The 7,706-nt window shown below is 36.5% G+C and overlaps 1 pseudogene; it reads left to right on the top strand.

Moving 5' to 3' along the window:
• The first annotated feature begins 6,336 nt into the window (after positions 1-6,336).
• Positions 6,337-6,477, top strand: LOC116634182 (annotated as a pseudogene).
• Positions 6,478-7,706: the final 1,229 nt, after the last annotated feature.

Raw genomic sequence — 7,706 nt, 5'->3', positions numbered from 1 at the left:
ATTTCATATCTTTGCCAATCTGATAGCTTGAAAGTGGTATTTCATTGTTATGATTTACATTTCTTTGATTACTAATATGTTTGACTACTTTTTCATATGTATCTTGGCTTTTTATATTTCACTTTCTGTAAAATGCCTCTTAGTATAATGAATTTTTATTGAATTGGTGAAGCTTCCAAAAATTGCTCACTTCTCTCAAGTGTTAGTTTCTATACTGGCAACATTGGCTTGTAAGACACAAGCGATGACATAGCTAATATAGTTTTTATATATTTATAAATATCAATTTATACCTTATTGGGTAAATTCAGTTGCTGCAAATTCTCCCCACTATGTTTTATCTTTATGAAAATGTGAATTTTAATGAAAGAGGTAACAATCATCCCTATGATCTAACAAGTAGGACTACTTTATTTTCTTTCTAAGATTTTATTTATTTATTTGGGGAGGAGGTGCAGAGGGAGAGACTCTCAAGCAGACTCGGAGCTGAACGTGGAGCCTGATGCAAGGCTCAATCTCACAACTCTGAGATCATGACCTGAGCTGAAACCAAGAGTCAGATGCTTAACTGACTGAGCCACCCAGGTGCCCCTAACAAGTAGGACTACTTTAAATGGAACTGTGTAAATTTCAAAATGCTATTCAAAAGTAAGGTGGTATTATGGTTTCAATGTTTTGGTCACAACTAGTTTACAAAGCCTATTGAGATAATATCCCAGACAGGTAAAATTCTCAAGAACACTATTGAGAGGAGGAGCCAGACTTCAGTGGCACTGGAAAGAGAGATCTAAGGATGGAAATGGCAGTTCCATAAGGATAGGATAGGGAAGGATAGGATAGGATGAGATGATAGGATAAGATAGGATAGGATAGGATAGGATAGGATAGAGCCGCCAGAGAACCTGAAAAACAATGGTACAGGAGGGTACTAGATGGGCGTGGGCTGAAACAGCATAACCATCAGGCAATGGGCCAGTCTGAAATTGGGCTGGAAGAGCAACATAATTCTAGTATTTCTGTCCTCTTCTTCCTTCTCTCTTTCATCCCTTCCCATCCATCATCTGGGGCTAAAGTAAGTGAGATAAGACCTATGGGAAAGATGCTGGAAAGAGCTAAGCAGAGCAACAGTCCTCAGGTAGGATCTCAGTGCAGTCACAGACTCCACCAGGAAGAGAAACCCATGCTGATTGTACGGCTTAGTCCACACAACAGGAGCAGAAGACTTTCTATAGGTCCAGGCTCACATCTCACCAAGTCAATAGCAGCAAGCTCCTAAATCTTCCCAGTGCTCATTAAGAAGGGCTAAGGAAGCAGTTTAAACCAAGGCTGTATCTGAGAAGAACTTCGGAATGGACAGGCCAACTGAATACCAGTCACTTCTGATGGCTTCTAATGCCACTAATCTCATTCTGCCCCTGAAACTCCAAGCAGAACACTGCACACAGTGAAGCCTGTGGATATTTGCCAAATGAAAAAATAAGTAAATAAGTGGGTGGACGAAATTTGTAAAACTCATGAAACTAACAAATGATCAGTATTCTTAAAATTTGTTGTTCATTCTTCAAAATAAAGATTTTTTAACTAAAAATAATGGGAAAAATAAAATCTTTACCCCCATGTATGTCAATGGTCATTGCCTCTATTGAAAGTTTCCTACCCAAAATCCTAATAAATATTTAAGCCGTTCCGATCTACCTTGCCAGTTGGTACTTAGGGAGACTTAAGCACTGGATTACAAGAATGGTTGCTTCGGAAGCTTTGAAGTCTACTGTTTTAGGCTGTGTGATCACAGGAATGTCTCATCCACTTCCCTTTCTCCTTTATTTTCTAATCTTTTGTTAAAGAAAAGTAGCTATAAACACGCCAACCTGTGTTGCTATAATGATTTTCTTAGTTAACACTGTAGTTAAGGTTACATACAGACTTTGACTGTAATCCCCCTTCTTCACCAGTTCCCAAGGTTTTGGACACATCCCTTCAGCCTAAAGCTTTCCAGTCTTTGTTCCTCATTCAGATAAACTTTAAACTTGGTCTGTTCAGCTGCTTCTGAGAAGAGAGAAAACAAGAAGTGTAATGTTTTACCCATGAGCGTTAGAAAGTCTAACTTTAAAAAGTTGACATATTCATCACAATTACTCGTTACTTGGGAAAGACATCATCATCCAGGGAATTATCACAGAATCAAAAGACCAGGAGAGAAGAATCAGATGATGTCTAAAAGCCAATGTGGCTCTTTTGACCGAACCTACTCAGATATCTTCACAATTTCAAAATGTCTGAAAAGCAGCCTACTTTTTTTATTATTATGTTATGTTAATCACCATACATTACATCATTAGTTTTTGATGTAGTGTTCCATGATTCATTATTTGCGTATAACACCCAGTGCTCCATGCAGAATGTGCCCTCTTTAATACCCATCACCAGGCTAACCCATCCTCCTACCCCCCTCCCCTCTAGAACCCTCAGTTTGTTTTTCAGAGTCCATCGTCTCTCATGGTTCATCTCCCCCTCCGATTTCCCCCCCTTCATTCTTCCCCTCCTGCTATCTTCTTCTTCTTCTTCTTTTTTTTTTTTTAACATATAATGTATTATTTGTTTCAGAGGTACAGATCTGTGATTCAACAGTTGAAAATCAGCCTACTGATAAGTGGATATCCCATATGCTAGAATTATCAACTCAAAGGATGAATACTTTTAAATGTGAGCTTTTTAAATGTACTTCAGGGTAACTTTTGTGCACAGACAATACTATTCAGTGGTTTACTTTGGTATAAAAGTTAATATAGGGGTGCCTGGGTGGCTCAGTCAGTTAAGTGTCTGACTTCGGCTCAGGTCATGATTCTGGGGTCCTGGGATTGAGCCCGGCATCGGGCTCCCTGCTCAGCGCTCTCTCTTTCTCTCTCAATCTGTGCACTCTCTCTCTCTCAAGTAAATAAATAAAATCTTTAAAAAAATAAAAATTAATATTCAGTTCATTATGATTACAAAATCAAAACTTCCTTATTCTTTTAAATTTACCCCACAAATCTTATACGCCTAACACATTTAAGCAAACATTTTTAAAGACCTTCTATTAATATTTGACCCATTAACAGATTTAAATGCCTTAAAATATTCTTAGCTGTTTTTATAAGTTCAATATATTCACTTTTCCTTTAAATATATTTTCTGACTTCATAAACTCTTCAAAAGTGTTTAAGGAAATCATGCAAATGTCATAAATCAAACATAAAATTTTAAGTCTAAACAAATAATGCAATCCCCCATGTAAAATTTGAATCATATATCTGGCATTTACTCTAAGAAGCCAAATTCTCTTAAACAAATTATAAGTGCTTAAAATACCAAACATGTATAGATTTCTTCATGCAAAAATAATAATACTATGGGTTTGATTTTTATAAACAGTATGTATTGAATCCTGTATTGAGGGGGGACTTAAAAGTTGCTTATTTGCTAATAAATAATTATGTGATCCCAAGCAAATTTGGAGTGTACCTCCTCAGGCCTATGCCTTCTGGTCACTACCACAAAATCCAGAATTAATGTTAACTTCTTAATGTAGAGAAACCTAGCCATTCTGGGTAACCTTCTAATTGGGCCTTGTCCAAGAAGGTCTTATCTTTCTCATCCCAAAAGTCCTATCAAGCTTAACAACAAAAATCCAGTGGCCTCTGAGTATCTGGTATCATTACTAATGCTCGTTCCTCCTCTAGAATGCAAAAGTAAAGTAAGGTTTTTTTTCTAAATAACACTTATTTTCCTTTCAGGTTAACTAGGTGTTAAGTCTCCTCAGGATAAAGATCATAATTTTTGCTCTCTTTTTAACTCCACACTTGCAATGATCTCTAACAGTGTTTCTGCTGGTTTGTGTGGACCCAGAAATCATGCTTGTCTCCTACATGGTTTGTCTTTTGAGAACAGGTGTAGTAAATTAAAGGTAGGTGCAAATTTTTTGTTACTCATCCCTGTTGGAGCTCTAAGCCACCAACTGAGAAGTCAGACTTCCTTGAAGCCGTTATAAAGTGAGGAAGCTCAAGGCCAGTGAAGAAATCATTTGTAGGTGCTAGCCGACAGTCACCACCAGTACCAGATATTTGAATGAATCATCGTGGACATACAGCTCAGTTAAGACTTCAGATGACTCTAGTTGGTATCTGACTGCAACTGTATGAAAGACCCCAAACAAGAACCATCCAGCTGAGCACAGTCGATCCCCAGAAATATGAGAACTAATAATACATTATTTTTTGTAAGCCAGTCTGGTGTGGAATGATTTTTACTAGGCAGCAATAGATAACTGGCATTGAAGATAATCATGACTATGGTTCTAAACCTGAGCCTTCGGCGTTACTTGAGCTTAGTTGTTGAAATGCATTCCAGTCTTATAGTATACTCAGAGAAACTTTTGACAGCCAACAGCATTTGGCAAGTCTATACCTCTGTTCATAGCATACAGATAGTTGAAATCTTCTTTTTTTCTTAATTTTTGTCTTTTTTTCTTTTTCTTTTTCTTTATCTCTTTCTCTTCCTTCCTTTTTCTTCTCTCTTTATTCTTTTTTTTCATTTTTTTCCTCTCTTTTCCCTTCAGCTTCTCTTTCTTATTCTGTATCTCATTCTTCTCCTTACATTATTCAGCACTCCCTCACAGAGCTAGTTCTAAAAACTATATTTTTAAAATAGGCAGCATTAACTCTAGCATTAGCACTGTAACCAGCATGAATTGAGAACATACTAAATGCCAGCATTATCTTCTTTATTTAATTCTCATTACAACTTCATGAAGTAGGTGTAATTAATATTTCCATGTTATAGGGAGAAACTGACGCTTAGCTATCACCTGAAATCCTTAAGCCCAAGCATTCCACAGAGCCATCATGGCATCTTGGGTCTTATGGTATGAGTGACAGCTCATGGTCTACATCCACCTGGCCTTCAAAGTTCTAAGGGTTCTCTTTTCCTTAGTGTGCATTTACTATTTTAAAAGAATTAACTAAAGATCAATTCACAGTGAATCCAATAGACTCAAGTGTTCACTTGTTATTTCCCCCATCCCTAAATGCATACATTTAGAAGCTGTTAGAATCCTTTCACTGGTTCCCTAACATGTGGAGTAAAAGCCATTATGGTAAACAGGGCCAAGTGGAAGCTCCTGCAACTGCACCCCATCTCCTGGCTAAGATAGTAAATTAGAAGTAATGCAACATCCATGGAGGAATTGAAGAGATTAGTGCCACCATAAATGACTCTTAGAAGGTAAGGGTCAAGAGAATGAAAAAAAAAGTCACAGACTGGAAGAAAATATCACAAAAAAGATATCTGATAAGGGACTATTACCTAAAATATACAAAGAACTTTTAAAATTCAACAACTAAAAAACCAAACAACTCAATTAAATCATGGGCAAAAACCTGAAAAGACATTTTACCAAAAAAGATATGGAGATGGCAAATAAGCATATGAAAAGATGCCCAACATCGTATGTCATTAAGGAATTGAAATAAAACAAGATATCACTTACACCTATCAGAATGGCAAAAATCAAAAACACTGACAATACCAAATGCTGGCAAGGATGTGGAGCAACAGAAGTTCTCATTCACTGCTGGTAGGAATGCAAATTAATACAGCCACTTTGGAAGACAGTTTGACAGTTTCTTACAAAACTAAACATATCTTAACTTACCACGCAGCAATAGTACTCCTTGGTAATTACCAAAATGGATTGTAAACTTAACATTCATTTATAGACACTTTATTCATAGTTGCCAAAACTTGGAAGCAACCAAGATGTTCTTCAATAGGTGAAAGGATAAACAAACTATGGTAAACCCAAACTATGAAATATTAATCAGTGCTAAAAAGAAATAAGTTGTCAAGCCATAAAAAGACATGGAAAAATCATAAATGGATGTTACTAAGGGAAAGAGAACAATATGGAAAAGGCTACATTCTATATTATTCCAATTATAGGACATTCTGGAAAAGACAAAACTATGAAGACAGTAAAAATATTAATGGTTACCAGTGCCAGCAGGGAGGGAGGGTTGGATAGGCTGAGCACAGAGAATTTTTAGGGCACTGAAACTAATCTGTATGGTACCACAATAGTAAATAATATGTCATCCTACATTATCAAAACCTATAAAATGTTCACAATGAGTGAATCCTAATGTAAACTATGGGCTTTGTATAATAATGTGCCAATGTAGATTCATTGATTATAACAAAAGTACCACTCTGGTGGGGGATGTTGATAATGGGGTAGGCTGTGCATGTGTAGGGGCAGGAGGTGTATAGGTAGGACACCTCCATATTGTCTGCTTAATTTTGCTGTGAACCTAAAACTGCTCTTAAACAGTCTTTTCAAAGATTTTTTTAAAGCAGGGGAACATTTGCTATATTAAGATCATACATGTGTCTCCAGACCTAGTTCTTTCTCTAGGTCTGGTTTTATAAAGACTGGTGGTAAACCAAGTCTGATTAATATGATATACTTTATGTAGGAAATGTCTGGGACTCTAGATATTTGATCAACCACAAGAAATGACAGCACAGATAATGTAATAACTTTTGCAGATAACCTTTGCTAATTTGATGATTACCAGTTGTCATTAAGTGAATAGTAAAACTGTTGTGTTCAGAAACACACAAACAAAAAAGGCAGGGGAGGTCAGCCTTTTCACGTCCCCAAGAAATTAATCTGTTTGGCCCATGCAAAATGCAAATGAAATGTGAATGATAACAGTAGACTACTCAAACTTAACCAAGTGGAAGCCACAATCTCAGTTGCTTTGCTGGATGTGGTATCTTTCCTGGAACAGGTAAACATAGCCTTTGGCACTTAGTGTTCATTGAGCCAATGTGTTTTATTCAATCTCATCCTGAAGGACGATCACAAGCATTTCACATTCATATGAAAAGGATAAGAGTACACATTCCTGGTCTTGTCATAGGGCTATATATTAACCCTCCTACTCTGTTACAATCAACTCCAGAAGAACTTTGATCATCTTGATATTCCATAGAGCATCACACTAGTTCACTTAATGAGGTTATACTAATTAGGCTGGTGAGCCACAACTGGTAAGTACTCTGGCTCTTCTATTTAGACACATGCATATCACAAGGTAGACAAGAAACCCTATAAAGATTCAGGGACCCGACACATTAGTAAGGTTTTCTTATGATAAATAAAAAATGTTTTTTCAATGTTTTATTATGAAAATTTTCAAACACATAAAAAAGTTGAAATAATTTTACAGCAAATCCTTGAATATCAACACCTAGATTCTATAATTAACATCTTACTATACTTGCTTTATCTTATTTAATAAAGTGTTTAGGAGTTCAATAATCTGGAGCATGTCAGGATATCCCCTTTAAATTAAAGGAAAAATTGTTGCATCTTGCATGCCCTATCACTAAGAAAAAGACATAGTACTTGAATTTTGGAGACAGCACATACTGCTCTTAGGAATACCACTCTGATTTATTTGTTGGACAGTTGGAAGACTGACAAATTCTAATGGATCCCAGACCAGAAAGAAAGCTCAGCAATAAGTCAAGTCTGCAGTACAAGATGCCCTACCCTCCAGACTATATAATCCAACAAATTAGATGGCACCAGGGGTATTCATAGTAAATACATGGAACCATGGTGAGCACAAGTGTGAGATCTTTGGAAAATGATAAACAAAAGC

This window comes from Phoca vitulina, unplaced genomic scaffold, assembly GCF_004348235.1.
Source record: "Phoca vitulina isolate PV1807 unplaced genomic scaffold, GSC_HSeal_1.0 scaffold8, whole genome shotgun sequence".
Classification (NCBI taxonomy): domain Eukaryota; kingdom Metazoa; phylum Chordata; class Mammalia; order Carnivora; family Phocidae; genus Phoca; species Phoca vitulina.
The sequence above is the reverse complement of the archived record's forward strand: the minus strand, read 5'-3'. Positions and strand labels throughout refer to the sequence as shown.